The sequence below is a fragment of the Otolemur garnettii genome, unplaced genomic scaffold (assembly GCF_000181295.1).
Source record: "Otolemur garnettii isolate 467f Iridium unplaced genomic scaffold, OtoGar3 scaffold00002, whole genome shotgun sequence".
NCBI lineage: Eukaryota > Metazoa > Chordata > Mammalia > Primates > Galagidae > Otolemur > Otolemur garnettii.
Window position 1 is genome coordinate 16,260,421 of NW_003852397.1, and position 16,075 is coordinate 16,276,495.

Here is a 16,075-nt window from a genome sequence, read left to right on the forward strand (position 1 = left end):
TTGCTCAGTCTAGAGTGCCATGGTCTGAGCCACAGCAACCTGAAACTCCCTGGCTTAAGCAATTCTCCTGTCTCAGCCTCCCAAGTAGCTGGGACTAGAGAGAGACACCTGGCTAATTTTTCTATGTGTGGTAGAAATGGGGTTTCACTCTTCCTCAGGCTGGTCTTGATCTCCTGAGCTCAAGTGATCCTCCTGCCTTAGCACCCCAGGGTGTTTGCTAAGATTACAGGTGTGAGCCACTGTATCCAAACTTTTTCCTTTATTTTAAAATCAAGAAACATGGGTCCATTACCATAAGAAAGAAAAAGGTTTCTAGCAAGGATAAATTTGAAAAATCCTCATCTGGAAACCAAAAATGTCTTTAAGAATTTAATCAGAGAGAAAAAAAAATGCATCATAAGTCATCATAAATTTGCATTTATACTTTTGATTTTTAAAAGCTTAATTTATTAAAAAATGTAATGAAGAAGCTATATTCTTCAAAACTCTACATGATATAAAAGCAATATGCTCCCTTTTTTAAGCAAGATGTTCTTTTCTTATAATTGTAAAAATTTGTGTTGCATTTCTCTGATGTGACAATTGAATTTTTAATTTGGGACTAAGTTTTAATCATTGACTAGAATATGAGTGTTTAGAATGTGATCACCCCAAATTATTACACATTATTAGTGAATAAATTATATCATGTAAGAATGATAGTTTATATTTTCAACAAATAATAAGAATCTTAGAGTTTTAATCTGGTAGATAGGTAAGACAGAATCTCCATGATTAAAGTATGGTCTGCTAGTCCTTTGAGTTTTTGCAGGTATATCTCAGATATCACTGGTGATTTTCATATTTCAACTACTGTGTACCCAGTATATAATACTGATATACAAAAACAAGTAATTCTTTGACAGTTTTTTCATGTTATTTTCAGGGATTTGGGTTGTTTTTAATCTACAACACATGAAATATGTGACACTGATTGGATTTGGGGGTGATGGGAAAAGCATGTTTATTTGATGATATATGGCATATGGAAATGAGCTCTTCATTTGAAAATTTTATTGAAGCTTGTCAGTATCTTACATGCATTGTTTATGGCCTGCCTAACCTAGTGGGAAAGGGGTTTAATGGCCAGCCTGAGCAGATAAAGAATACACAAAAGTTCAGCATGAGTGGAGCTTAGAGTTATAATTCAGTTCCACACACCAGAATGTCCTTATGACATTGGGACTAAAAATTTATTCTCCATAGTAGACTGGAAAAAATTGCCTTCATCAAATTCTAAAGCATCTCGAAATGCCACCAGCATGTTCATCTGTATTTTTTCAACCTTCTTTCTTCAGATAGTGCTCCCTCAAGAGCTAACTGTTGGGTATCCTAAAAAATGGTCCAATGTCTTTACTCATATATTGTGTTCAGTACAGATGTCAGGTGGCAAGTAAATTGTTTTCCTGGAAAGCTCATTTTGTTTAAATTCACAAGGTTCTGTGGCAATTTTTTAGGTTAGATATTATTTTTTTAGTCCAAGCACTATGTTCCTAGCTCACATGAACGAGAAGAAATAGATATATAGATATATAATTTTTAAAAGGGATTATTAATTAGGGTTGCAATTAGCCTTTTAATTTTGAGTTAGAATATAGAAAAACTGCAGAAAACATAATGTATCAGATATTTTAAAATTAAAAAAAAAAAAAAAAGGTGTGTTTCTTTAAACCTCCTGGCATCTTCTCTGCAATGTAACACAATGGTTATCTATGGTCCAATTTTGTGAAATCACAGAATCTCAGTCCCCAAACTAACTTAACAAAAGCTTACAACTAAAAGCATCACTTTCCTATTACTATTTTAATAGCACATAAGATGAATGAATTCAAAGAATAACATAAAATGATGATGTTTCCTTTATTAAAACCTCATTTTTTAGTCCTTGATTGGCTCTAAATTGTTATCTTTAAGCCAAGGAAAATCTGCCTGTATCATGCCACAATTTGCCCTCAAAATATGCAGTAAAAACTTCAAGGAAAAGTTTCATTGAACACTTAACTCTATATGAGTCAACTATGAATAATAGATACATTTTGAATAGTGAGCCTCTAGGATATTCCAAAAATAAATTTTGAAGATAAATTATTTTCTTTCTTCTTTAAAATTTACTGGTGTTAAATTTTCAAAGATGTGCAGCATACTTTTTTATTATACTCAGCTTCCTTATATCAAAATAATGCTGTTGATTTGCCTGTACATTTAATGATGCCTACAATTGAATTTACATTCATATTCACTACCGAAAAGTATAAATACAGTGACATTTATTTTTGCTCTGGACACAGTTACTTCAATATGAAAATGTGTGAAGTGTTAGTGGCACCATCATAGACATAACAGAGGGAGGGGGCCTCTAAGCTCAGCTGATTTTTTACATCAATAATTCAATATAAATAATGCTCTACTGTCCCCGCTTTCTAGGTCTCCTGTTTCAAAATATCTCTGCTGAAATTTCACCAACATAGATGTTTATCTATAATTTAAAAAACTCTTCTGTAAATATATCTGAAAGATTTAGGTGCCATTTATCAAGGATTTAAAACTTAGTATGACTTATATGCATCAGTTTCCTTTTCAGTGAAATATTCTGGCAGTTGCAGAGCTTAGCCATCACCTAACAACTAGCCATTAGCTATTGCAAGTTAAAATACAGAAACATTGATGCAGGAGCACATCCTTGCCTGTGTTTTGGGTTGGGCCCTGAGAGTTAACCAAGAGACAGACAGGGCTACAAAAAAAAAAAAAGAGTTGGGAGGACAGGAAATCAAACTTCAGCTGTAGGTTCCTTAGCAGAATGTAATAATAGAGCTTTGCCTTTCTGGTGTGATATTTGCATGCAGTTTTCTTTTCAAGAATTTTGTTTAAGAATAATTACTCTACTGATTTTATTTTTAAAAGTTTTCATTAAACATGGAGTAGCACAGTAAATTATAAAGAAAAGTGAATGTTAAAGAAACAGTGTAACATCTCTTTATGCATATAAAGAGATAAAAAATAAATAGGTAAGCCAGATGAATTTATAAATGGTATTATGTATATAGGCTATTAATTTCACCCATGTTTCACAGAAGAAAAATCTAAGAAAACTTCTAATCTTCAGATAATAGCTTATATGGAACTTCAAATATATCTTTCTTAATTAAGAGTTTTTATAAAAAGATATAAAAAGTTTAAAAAAGACATTAATATATGGGATCTTTGTGTTAACACTAGCAATTAATTTTAGATAGTGTTGGTTGTTCCTCACTTAAAAAAAATTTAAGAATGGCACCCACAACTAAAATATGTTATTATTATTACTACACCTAGTTTCCAAATGCTTTTTCCACGTTTTTCTTAAATTTACTCCAATCACATTTTCACTCCTACTACTTCACTGAAAACACTTTTGTCAACAACCTCTATGCTTCTGAATCCCACAGTCAATTATTTATCTTTATTTTGCATGAACCATCAGTAGCTTTTAATGCAATTGATCTTTCCCTCCTCCCGAAAACACTCTCTCCAAATTGAAACTCACATATTAAATTGCATGTGGATGTCTCATAGACACTTCCAACCTAATGTGCCCAAAACAAACCTTTTGATTAACCTCTAACCAAACTCTAATCAACCAAAAAACAAAACAAACAAACAAATAAAACACCTGCTCTCCGTGCTGCCTTTTACATTTCAGATGATGGTAACATCCTATCACCTATTCAGGCAAAATAAAAAAAAACTAAGATTTTTTTTTTCTGTCTTTCCCATGGTCAAGATCTATTCCATGAGAAAAGTCACACTACCTCTGTTCACAACATTCCCCCAAATTTGACTTCTTCCATCATATCTGCTGTTAACACCTTGAGCTGAACTACCATAATATCTTACTACAAACACTTCAATTTCTTTATTTTTCTTTAGAAACTTTGTTTAGTTGTTCAGCTACATGTTTTCTTCTTCCAGCCTTTGCCAAAATTTCTATTTTCCCCTACAAAATGTGTATGAATATTCCTTGACACCCCCATACTTTACATCATGACTGGTCAGCATCTTCTCTGAACTAGATGTACTTTCTGGCATTTTGAAGATGGGAGCAGGTTAAAGAGAATCTCCCGTTTGTTTGAGTGCAATCCTTTTTGAAGAGCGAAGTCTCGGCTCTCTCTTTCAAGATTGCATGTTTTAGTAGAATTTATTTCACCAGGTTCAGGTGTAGATATCATTCCTGTGGAAGAATCTACATGGGTTTTTGATCATTCCTCTGAAGACAGTGATCTTGGGTGATTTTTCCAGCCTCCACTGAGAGTCTGAAGACCTGCCAGTGGCATAGACTCTTGTCTGTTCTTAGGGAGTTTTTCTGTAATTTTCTTCGGACTCCGTAATCACCTACTCTTAATCTGTTTTTCCTACATTGCAAAACGTGAATAAGAATTCACAGGATGTTTTCAATTCATCCTTTTTCTTCTCCATACCTTGGAGAGGTAGAGAGGGAAATAAAGATTAAACTGAAACATATTAGAATCAGTTACTTTTCAATACATGCTAGAATCCGTTACATCCAAAACGTATGTTATGAAATCACTAGCAGCACTCAAACTTTCCCTGTTTGATTGCTGCTAGTGAATTCATTGCTTGGCTCTATCAGAAAATGGTGGTTGTCTGTATACTTGGTATCTTCTCCCTTTCTTCCTTAGCAGAACATTTGTTCTATTGCTGTGGACGTGGCTTCATTCTGATTCTGGCCTAATATAAAAGGGTGATGGTTAGAACTACAGCCACTATCTTGGAACATGAGAATCAGAGTTATACTGTAGGAAGGAGTCAAAAGCTGGGATAAGCCTGGGCCACTGACTGCTACATGAAGCCACCAGAATTCTTTTATGTGAAAGAAAGTAAACAGCACGTTTTTAAATCTATTGCTCTTTGGAGTTTTTTAATCACATGAAGTTAAACTTAGTGAAAATTAATAGCCTAGGTTTACTAATTTTTGTTTACTGTGACAGGTATTGGATAAGGAAAGATTCTGTGATCCAAACTTGCCCCTACATTCTATGTGGTATTTATTTTTGAAGCTAACATTTTTGTGGTGATTATATTTACACGTGTCAATTCAATCTACATATCAATAGGTGAAAATACCTTGAAATGAGCATAAAAATGTTAGCTTCAATAATAAATACTACATATAATGGAAGGACAAGATTGGATCACAGAATCCTTAATTTGTCACAAAGTTGGTCATAATGCTCCTTTCTATGTTGTAATAATCGCTTTTATAACTTTGTTTCTGTCATCTTTTACTTTCTTAACATTTTGTCTCTTCTCTCCTTTCCTCTTGATCAATATCACAAATTTCCTCTATTTTTAAATTTTTCAAAAAATCAGCTTTGGGGTTTCTTCTAACCATTTTGGCTCTTTCCTATTTCATCAATTTTAGCTCTCCCTTCTACTTTCTCTGGGCTTATACAGCTCTTCACCTTCAATTTCTTAATTTCAATACATACTTAGCTCATTACATTTTCACTCCTTCTTTTCTAATTTTACTACGTAAGTTTAGAATTTTTCTTTAACGTATCTATTTTTCTGCTTCCCACCTATTTTGATTTGTTCTATATTCTTTATTGAGTTGTAACTATTTTAAGTTTTGTTATAATTCTTCCGTCTACCTAAAAGCAGTTTATAAATGTCTATGTTAATGTACGATTTCCACACTTATCACATTTTGTTCAGAAAACACAATGGTCTGATGTCATAATAATTTTTCTACAAAAATGTTTCTTGATTTGTGGCCAAGTAAATGGTCATTTTCTTAATTCTGCGTGTGCTGAGTAAGACTGCTCTTTAATTGTTAAATAGCAGATTCTACATAAGTAGATTCTCTGTATGACCAGTTGACCTAAGTAAGTACCAGTTTATGTTTAGGGTCCCAGTGTAATAAATTATAGCATCTCCCTGGTTCACAAATGCACACCATAATGATTTGGTTTTAAACATTAAGTTATTTTAAAATCTAATATTGACTTAAGCCTGTTAATTACATAATGCAAGTCTTTGATATCTTAACTAATTTTTTGCCCATTTGATCTTCTGATAAGTGAGAATAATTTGTCGAAATATCCCACTGTGGAGGTGGCAACATATTTGTTAATTTCTCTCTGAAGTTTTCATAACTTCTACTTTATACTGAAAGTATTTTATTAGGTACATATGTGTTCACAACTGTTTATAGCTTGCAAATAAATTAATCTTTTTTTCTCTAATGACTGATTTTTCTCACTAATTCTTTGTTGTCTTTATTAGCTCTTGTAGCTAAAAATAACTCACCACACAGCTTTCTTTAGGTGTGTATTTACCTGTTTAACATTTTTCAATTCCCTTGTATTTTCAGTTGTTTGCTTTATGTTCTACATGAAGGAACCAAGGCAAGTTTGAAAAAGGACACCTGTCTATCAAGGTCACACAAAGGATAAGAAACAGACCCCAGAATTCAAAATCAAGTCACTCTATGAAAATCTCTTCTTGTTTTTACAATTACCATAAAAACTGACCAAATGCCTGCCAGGTGTATGCCAGATACTGTGCTAAAAGCTTTACGTGCATTTTCTCTGCTATTTCCATTAATTCTAGTGCCTCTTCTTGCAGCCTATGGCATTAGTATGAACATTCTAATATATATTAAACAATAAACAAAAACAAGTCATTTGAATGTATTTGATTTTTTGGACTAGATAAATGTTGCACTGTGAAAGCAGAACAGCTTGGAAATTGAATGCAAAATTAATAGCTAAAATCTAGGTTAGATGTGCACATGAGTTCTTCCATTTCCAGCTGTTGTTAATGAACACTTCAGGTCAGCCTGTCTGCACTTCGGCTCCTCTCAGATAAGAGGAACATGTGTGTGTTGCTATTTTGGAAACTGCTAAGGGTGGTAGGGACAGTCCCCTGGTGTGAAACTCATCAGAAATTGAACTCCTTTATTTAACCTACAATCTCAGCCATTTATGAAACTGCTGGTTTGATATCAGAGCCTCAAATGATACTTCTCAGAAAGCTGCTTCAAAGGCCAGACTCCTTGAAACTAGAAGAGCTCTTTTCTTTTTCCTCTTTCCTTTTTTAATTCTGTGTTTAGATTAGAACTGATTGTAATTGCAAGATGCCCAAGTCTCCTAGATTGACTCTTTGCAGCAGCCTCGCAGAACACCCCAGTCCAGGGTCTATTTGAATAACCTTGACATTAATTTACCTTAATATGACTTTCTGTTTGCAGCCTCTCAAGCCTAATTTTGATCAGTCCTACTGCTGAAGAAGAAAGGGAGAAAAATTATACTTCACAAGAGAAGTATGGCCTTGCTTAGCTTGTTTCTATCTGGAAAACAGCTATCACATTTACTTTTCAATGGCACAGCTGCTGTTATCTCACATGGTTGCTGGGTGACAAGCTCCCAGTGCAGGCTTCTCATCCTCCAGATCCTGAGACCTCTCCTGTCCAAGGCCAGGAGGTCCTGTCCAAGCCAAGAAGGCTGTAGGAGTTTTTCACTAGCATATCACTGAAGTTGGTTAGCATTCTACCTTGACCTTGCTGACTCATTCAATTATTCAATAGACTATATTCATTGAGCACTGCTCACAGTCTAGAAGGAAGATAAACAAGGAATCATAATGAGTCAAGAAAGCAGAGAGTCATAGTATTAGAGGCAACACAGAATAATATAAAAAACACAGTATATTCTGTAATTATTAAATTTCTCCCTCACATATCAGTTCCCCTCTTACTGAGTTTTTCATTCATTATTCAGATGCTCCCATTGCAGGATGTCACTTCTAGTTACTGGACCTGAACTGATAATTGCCTTTGTTCTTGTTCTTAGATGTTCTTAACCATAACTTCCATTAGGGGAGCAACTCCGTCTCTCTTGATTAATACAATGTCCCCAGCAGTTAGCAAAAGGCTATTGTTTAATAAATATCCACAAAGCCTATAAATGAAAGAATAATTCTAGAACTGGTATGAAGCACTGCCAAGCATTCAATTCCCATCTCTCCTCCAGTCCACACCTCCATACTGTAACATCACAAATCTCCATTCTGACTCACATACCCTGTGGCCACACCTAGAACACCATTGCCTGGCACATTTCCTCTTCTCCGCAGTCTGACTCTGCCGCTCCTCAGGGACACCCAGCTCTCTCCTTCTTGGTCTGCTCCCTCCTGCTGTTATCTTATTTCTAGCTCTCACAGTTTTACCTGACTCTGACATCTTCCTTAAAGATTCAAAGCTACGAGAATACAAAGCCTGCTATGGAAGACAGCTAGATCATCCAGGAAGAAAATAGCGAGCGTACTTGTGAGTTTTTGACAGCGCTGCCTTTGTAAATAATAAGTTATTTGACATTCAAGACTATTTAAGGAAGTGCGTGTGGTAGAAGAGTCAGCTGCCAGGGAGGTTTAATTAGCACAAAGGTCAAGCTGCACTGCACATATTTTTATAAGATACCATATTTAATTTTAAGGGAGTTATATATTGCTTATTTCAGACTGTTGGGGGTTTTGGTTTAATGAGACAGTGCAGTGCATCTTCACAGACCGCTGACCATTGTTTGAAGCATTGTGATGATAACTGCATTTAAAGTTATTGAGCCTGGGTTTCAATAAATTACACAGAGGTCATATTTGGTGTACCATAAACAGCCAGAACCAGTGAATCACAGCTTCTGAGAGAAAGGAAAATATTTTTTTTAAAAAATCACTCTATGCATCTCACTACTAGGAATTTGGGGGGGAGGGTAGGCATTTCATATTTTGTTAAATGATTTATGGAAATGACTCTCTGAAACTTCTCAGTAAGCTACATAACAGATAGCCTTTATTTAATTAGATTAAGACTAAATAATAAGCACTGACCCTCAACTGGCTATATACTTTGAACTGTAAGGCTAAACAATAGGAGTTTGAATTAATTTTTTAATAAGTACAAAGGAAAACCTTTTGTTGAAACATGTTCACGCCCCCCCCCCACACACACACACACACACGAGAAGTATGAGGCAGCCATCTATGATAGGTACAGTGTTCCCCAGTGCCATTCTGCCTAGTGCCATTCTGGACATAGGCCCCTTTTAACCTCAGGGGTAGCATCCTTGCTGGTGATGGCTGCAGCTTCACCTATCTCCTCACACAGGAAAGAAAAGGAAGAAGAAAGCACAGGCCCCTGACACTCCTCCTTATGGGTCTTTGGGCAATAACTGGTCACATGATCATTCCTACCAGTAAGGGGCGCTATGAAGTTTAATATTGTAACTTTTTAGTTTGTACTATAGAGAACACAGGGAAAAGTAGTGGACCTGATATACCTTATAGTATCTGCCACAGATTTGTGTGTAACAATTTGGTAGCTTTTATATGTATTCTTTATAAATAACTTTTAAAATAATATACTATATTATACCTTTAATTATTACAGTAATTATATTACTTAATTAGTAAGTATAGATTATCTTGCTAAAATAGACATATCTAAGTTTCCTTAAATGTAGCGTTAAGTAAAATTTGGAAATTTAGGCGAGGGGATATAGTTGAAAGTGTACACATGATTCATTTGAGGAAAGACTATCTAACCCACAATGTAGGTAGAATCTGATCCTACGCACAGTTCAGTATTTGGCCTTTGATTCCACAGAATGATTGCAGTCTGTGAAGATGCAATCATTTCTCCACCAATGATTAGGGTGGGGAAATGTAGGATTTATCCTGCTATCAAGATTGCAAATAATCAGTGTTGCCAAGTAATTCTGTCCTTGTTCTGGATTCAGAGCCCCTTATAGCAAGTGTCTTTAGGAAGAGTGTCCTATGAAAATGTGTTTTGGCAAAGTCAGCCAAAAGCTATTTTGACATTAATAGTTATCATATATAGTCTAAGAAAAAGCAAGAGACTGAAATAAATCTTCTCCAGTAAAATAATTATCACTGAAATTTCTCATCTAATTTTAATTTCACAGTTGCTAATTATAGAAATATTAGTGAAAGTTAGGAAAGGGAGAGGTGGTATTTATTAAGATTGTAGAGAAGCTCATACTCAAAACTGTCACCCAAACAAAACATTGTAGTAAGACTTCTTAAGTCCAAGTGCAATTTGTTCTGTTGTTCTAAGATCATAGGAGGTGAAAAGGGCAAATATTCCCTCTAATTCCTGTATAAAAAAAAATTATAACATAAATTTTTATAGTTAGATATTGTCTACCCTCAATTATCTCATTTTTCTCCCTTAACTTTAAATATCTGTGTTCCTGACTGTTCAGAATATCTTCTCCATTATCTTCCTAAATGAATCCTCCATTTTCACATGGTTCTAAAATTGTATAATGGTGAGAGAATGAGAGAAGACAGGACAGAGAAGAGGAAAGATGAACGAATCCAACAAGATACCTGGAGCCTGGAGCTGGCTGGATAAACTAAAGGACTTTTGAGAACAAAATTATCTTCCAGGAAATTATTAGCTATCAGTCGAATGGCACACAAAGTGATCCGTCTCTAACCCTATACTTTTAGCAGTGTCTATTAAAGAGTCAAAATTGCTTTGTGTGAAGAATTAAGTTTTGTAGTTAAAGAAACTTCACGTATATCAGAGATAACTACCAAGAGTTCAAAGAAATTTCAGTACTGCGGACTTCCTTAACACATGGATAAAAATTTCAGCAACCTTAACTAAGTAATAAAGACGAGGAAACCCACTGGCTTTGATGCTATACATGCAAGATACAGGCATCAAAACTAGTTTATCTCCTACCTTGGTTATAATAGTGTTTAAAGATGCATTTGTGTATATTTTTCACTGTGAAGAAACTAAAACATAGATATTATATATGTTAAGAATTCTACAATTGAAAAAAAAAATACCTTAACCCAGAAGAGGTTTGGATAAGTGTTTTTATCGTTATTTTGAGCTAAACCGGTATGAAAGTAAATTTTTTGAATTCAGGACTAATTCTGACTAAATGAGATGACATGACATCTTCTTTGAGGCTTATATGAACAGATAAGTTAGAGATTTTTAAAGGCATCAATTAAAATGATGAGAAAAGTGTCATCTATTGTTTTATGTATGATCATCTTGAGAACACAGGTAAAAGATTTTTATTTCTGAGGGTCAGAAATGTAAGAATTTCAAAAAGTTGTATGACCCAGTTTTTTAGTATGTGCCTGAGTTCAAGTGTCTGGACAGTCTTAAGTCTCCAAAGAAAATTAGATTTCTGAAAAGATAGTTAAAAGACTATCCTTTAGATTAGATTTATTTCTCCCTGGAAAGTTAGAAAGGAAAACAATTTTTGTCTTTTTGGTAAGTACTTCTTATAACACAAAAATTAATAATATGAATGATTACCTTTGATTACTAATTATGATTAATATTTTAAAAGACTATGCATGATGATTAATGAAAAGCATGGACGATAACACTGATCTCACCACACTAATTAATAAGGAATTATTATCTAAAAGATTAATATAAAACTTTGAAAATCCAGATTTTAAGTGAAATGTATAAGTAAATTATTAGGTCTACTGTTATCTACTTTGAACGTACTTTAAAAAGTCTGTATGTTTCAAGAACATTCTCTGTTATAAGTACTGATTAATAATGAGAACTACAGTAATAATTTAATCATCCTTTTTCATTTCATATTTAAAACAAAGAAATATAGCTACAGCAGCAGACTCTGTTCATACTTACCTCTCCTAGCATAGAACTTTTATTCAGAACTTTTATTTGAGGTGCAGGCTTTCAGGGCCTGGTATTACCAGTTTTCTGAGCTTAGAGTAGAGTTCTATCCTACAAGTGGAGGCTGGGTAATGAAAGAGAGCCATAGATCTCTTAGCCATTCTTGCATGGAATATGCAGAGATAGGAACTTAAGAGCTGCTGATGGCTTGCACCTGTCTAAGAGAATCTGAATCCCTCTACTGGGAACCAGAGGCGAGCTGAGTGCAGAGCCAGGTAGAGCAGAACCTACCTGGAGTGTAGCTTCAAACACAAGGAACTGAGAAATAGGAGGGAAGAAGGGAACTGTTGTAACTAAATTGCCACAGACTCTCACTGTTTTTGGTGAGATTTAGTTAGATTTTCTAACTATAAAATGTTTTTTCGTTTGCCACATTCCTTTTGGACAATTTTCAGAGACTTAAAGTGGTTGTTATTTATAATTTTTATCAGTTGTATTTGTTTCACTGAGGGAAAGATCTATTGAGCTACTCATTCCCTCATTCTGGAAGTCTTCTTAGTCTACGTCCTGAGCCTGATTTCTAGCTTTTTCTGTTGTCTAGACATAAGTCATTAAAGCCTCTTCAAGGCTACTGAGAAGGCCAGCTAGTTCCCACAAGGGACTTGCAATTGGCCTCTTAATTGCTCTTTTCCTTTCCTTATATTTTTAGGGATTCAATCAAGCTCAACAAGTCATCCAACTCCATTTTCCTATTTACCCTATACTTTTTTAAATGCCTGATAACAATATCACCATTTAATGCAATCTTTCCCACTGGAATATCATTTCAATTAACAGCAGAGAAAGTTGTAATAATCGGACTGCCAAATGTGCCAATGATCAGGCTCACTTTGCTAAGAGCAAAAAAAAAAATTAGAGTTTCAACCTAATGCTCAAGATGGTATTAGGAAAATCCCTACAGGTTAACTAACATTTGTGGGAAAGATGGGATGGAGGAAATGAGGCAAAGGGAGAAGCCAAGCTGAAATGCAGATCTATGGCATCAGTCAATCCCAAGGTGAATTATGAAGTTGAAATGGCTCATTGGAGCTATCCTTCAATAGGTCAAAATATCCAGCATTGATACTAGCTCCCTGTTCAGCCATTTGGGCCATGCATGGGAGGGCATGGTAGTGCCTGAGGAGACTGTGCAGCTGAGGCAATCCATAAAAGGCTAGATGTTGAAGGCGTCAACCAATAGGCCTTCCAGCAGCTAGGAAAACAAATCTTTCATTTAAGGTAAATCAGAGTACATCACAATGTTCTTCTCAAACCTTGCTCCAAAGACTGGGAGCTTTCATACTCTAATATGTGGACCTGAAATAATTCACCAACTTATCTTTTAGAATTTTATTCCTCTGTATTAGCCTCAGTATATTAAAAGACTCAAGTATAATATCCAAATAATTCTTGTGTATGTCTTGAGGTAGCAAGACTTACCATACAAGGACTAAGAGTACCTTAGTACTGTGGCCACAGAGTACCCTTTTTCCCTTTTCCCATTCTAACCTGAGCTTTCGTTCCAAATTCACTATTGATCCAGAGCTCTGTTTTACTATAGGATTCAAAATTTCAAGAGATCTCATGTGCCTTAACCCCCTATTCAAAATCTATCTTTCTATCAATTCTCTTACTCCAATTATTTTATATATATATATATAATATATATATGAAAAAAATAGAGTCAAATGCAGGCCTTTGAATCTGAAATTCTGTGGTCTGTGACCGACCGAAAAATATTAAGCATGTCAATAGAAATAGAATTCATTTCATTGATGAGGGAAGGAGAAACAGAAGAAAAGGTTATATTCTTTGCATAAATTTCTGAATTTCTGATGTTCTTTCTGAATGATTCATATTTAATATGTGAGGTAGACAATTTTTTTTTTAATTTGGCAAAAGGGCAGAGAATAGGTCTCATTGCTTTTCTCCACATATCTTTTAACTGACCTATGTGCTAACTGAATAAAAGTTATGTCTTAGGCTAGAAAAATCAACTCATGGCCTTCTGGATTCCTTGAGTACCACATAATATAAACCATACTGCTAGCATCATCTAGTTGACCTCTGGTTGACCTGCAATGGATAATCTAAGGTTTCAAAGAGTTTATTTAGCAATGTAAAGGCAAAACAGAGGTAAAACAAACAAAGACTGAATCCCAAGTATTTGGATTGCTGTTTCTATAGATTTGCCTCATAAAGCCTAAAATTCTCACTTTTTCCCTTCTTAAATTATAGTTCTCTTTCAAATCCATATACAATGTACCAAATGCCTGTATAAAACAGCTCATTTTATTATTTGTTTCTTGAGAAAAAAACCAAAAAACAAAAATAACTAAAAATAAAACCCTTTCTATTTCTCTTAAAGTTATTATTCTATTATAAAATAGTAGTTAAGTATTTATTCACAACCAGAATCTGTCCAAGAGATGGGAACAAAATATCCTTCATGGGCTAACTGCTGAACCAAGTACGTGAATGTATAATTATGGAACAGCATGTTACAGCTTTTGAATGAGAAAGCGTTAAAATGCTGTAGGTCTGTAGGCTAAACTTCAAAAATTGGGGAAAGCTTCCCACAGGAAACAACATTAAAGCTACAGCTTGAGGGAAGGAGAGGGGTTAAGAAAAACATATCCCAAGCAGCTTAGCACAAATACTAAACTATTTGCTTTCAGAAGGGCGGTAGAAGATAACAGAGAAAATTAAGTCCTGTGATTACTAATTATCTAAAATCAAATGAACACCTTATTACACTTTATTTAAAAAGATACCAAACGTGAAAAGATACAGCACATCACTACTAGTTAATGATATTAGAAAAGAATGGAGTAGATAAGCAGGCGCAGCAGTACAAAACATGACCTTGATAAAGGGAACTTAAATGATTCACTTGCCAAGGAGTGTCTGCCTCACTGAGCTGCCATGTCACTCTGGATGCATCTTTAAACTAAGGTCCTAACAGGATAATTCATTGTCATCAATGAAGAACAATGACTTGGGTAGAGCAACAAGAATGAAGACTGTCACAGCCTGAAGGGAAGGAACAGAGAGGATGGCCAATGAGCAGGAGGGTGGATCTCAGAGGTTGCGTGCAGAAGGTCAGTTCCTATAGTCCTGGGAGACAGAGGGACCAAACGAAAAGGCTATCTGAGATATTTGATAGAGTTTAGTCCCAATGAGTAATCATGGGAAGACATGGGGAAAAGTCATGGGTTTGCATACTTTAATACAGAAAAATTTAAGGACTGACAAGGATTTCAGTGGGTAATGCATTAAGGCATAAATCAAAATATCTTCTTTCCAACAGATGGCAGATTTTTAGGAAAAGCTCAGGATTAGGTGAATGCTAAAATCAGATATATTTCATTTTTTTTTCCCATAGCATTTCTGGTTCCTAAAACTGAATAAAATAGACCATCTTCCAAAATAAAAAAATAAAGAAAAAATGTTAATGATACAGCTGATAAAGCAAAATCATAAGTGGAAAAATGAGTCTTTAACTGGAAAATGTTTGTTGAGGCTGGGAGTTGGCCAAACTATCTTCTCCTAGATGACTTACAGTCAGGAAAAGATTATCTGCAATTCTAACACTGCAGACTTCTGTTTTCTAATCTGAATAAGAAGTAAACTTTGTCATAGGTTTTGGAAGAAAATCACTGCTTTAGATTAAGGCCTCTTATTTATATTCATAGACCTGAAATTGGTGAAGCTTACTGGTGAGAACATGGGAATGGTAAGAATAATAATGGTAGCTCATTAAGCAATTAGTCTATGCCATATGTTGTCCTAAATTCTTTAGTTATATTTTTTCACTTCATCTTCCAAACAAAACTGTGAAGAAGGATTATTGTTACCCATATTTATAGATACCCTATTCCACATAGTAAGCAACAGAACAGGACAAGAACCAGGAAGGCAGACCCCAGGCTATTCTCTGCCTGCCTGTTAGGTGGAGATTTTCTGTGCTATATTTTTTCAATCTGTTACACTTTCATTTCACAGGAAAAAACAACAACAATAGCTGTAATTGTGTTTAAGATATATGTGAGTTAGTATAAATGTGTGAAACTAGGACTCAAGAAACCTTGATGTGTGACCTTGATCTGACCCTGACATGCCATGTCTCTTTGGACATGTTCTTCAAACCCTCTTTGATTAGCTTTCTCATCTGTATTAAAAAATAAAAATGTAACATTCTTTACAATGCTAGTCATCTAAGATTTCAGAACTACACCTGTTAAACTTGAATACTGATAAGACTCCTACCTTTTAGAGCTTAAAATCAAATATATCTCTATT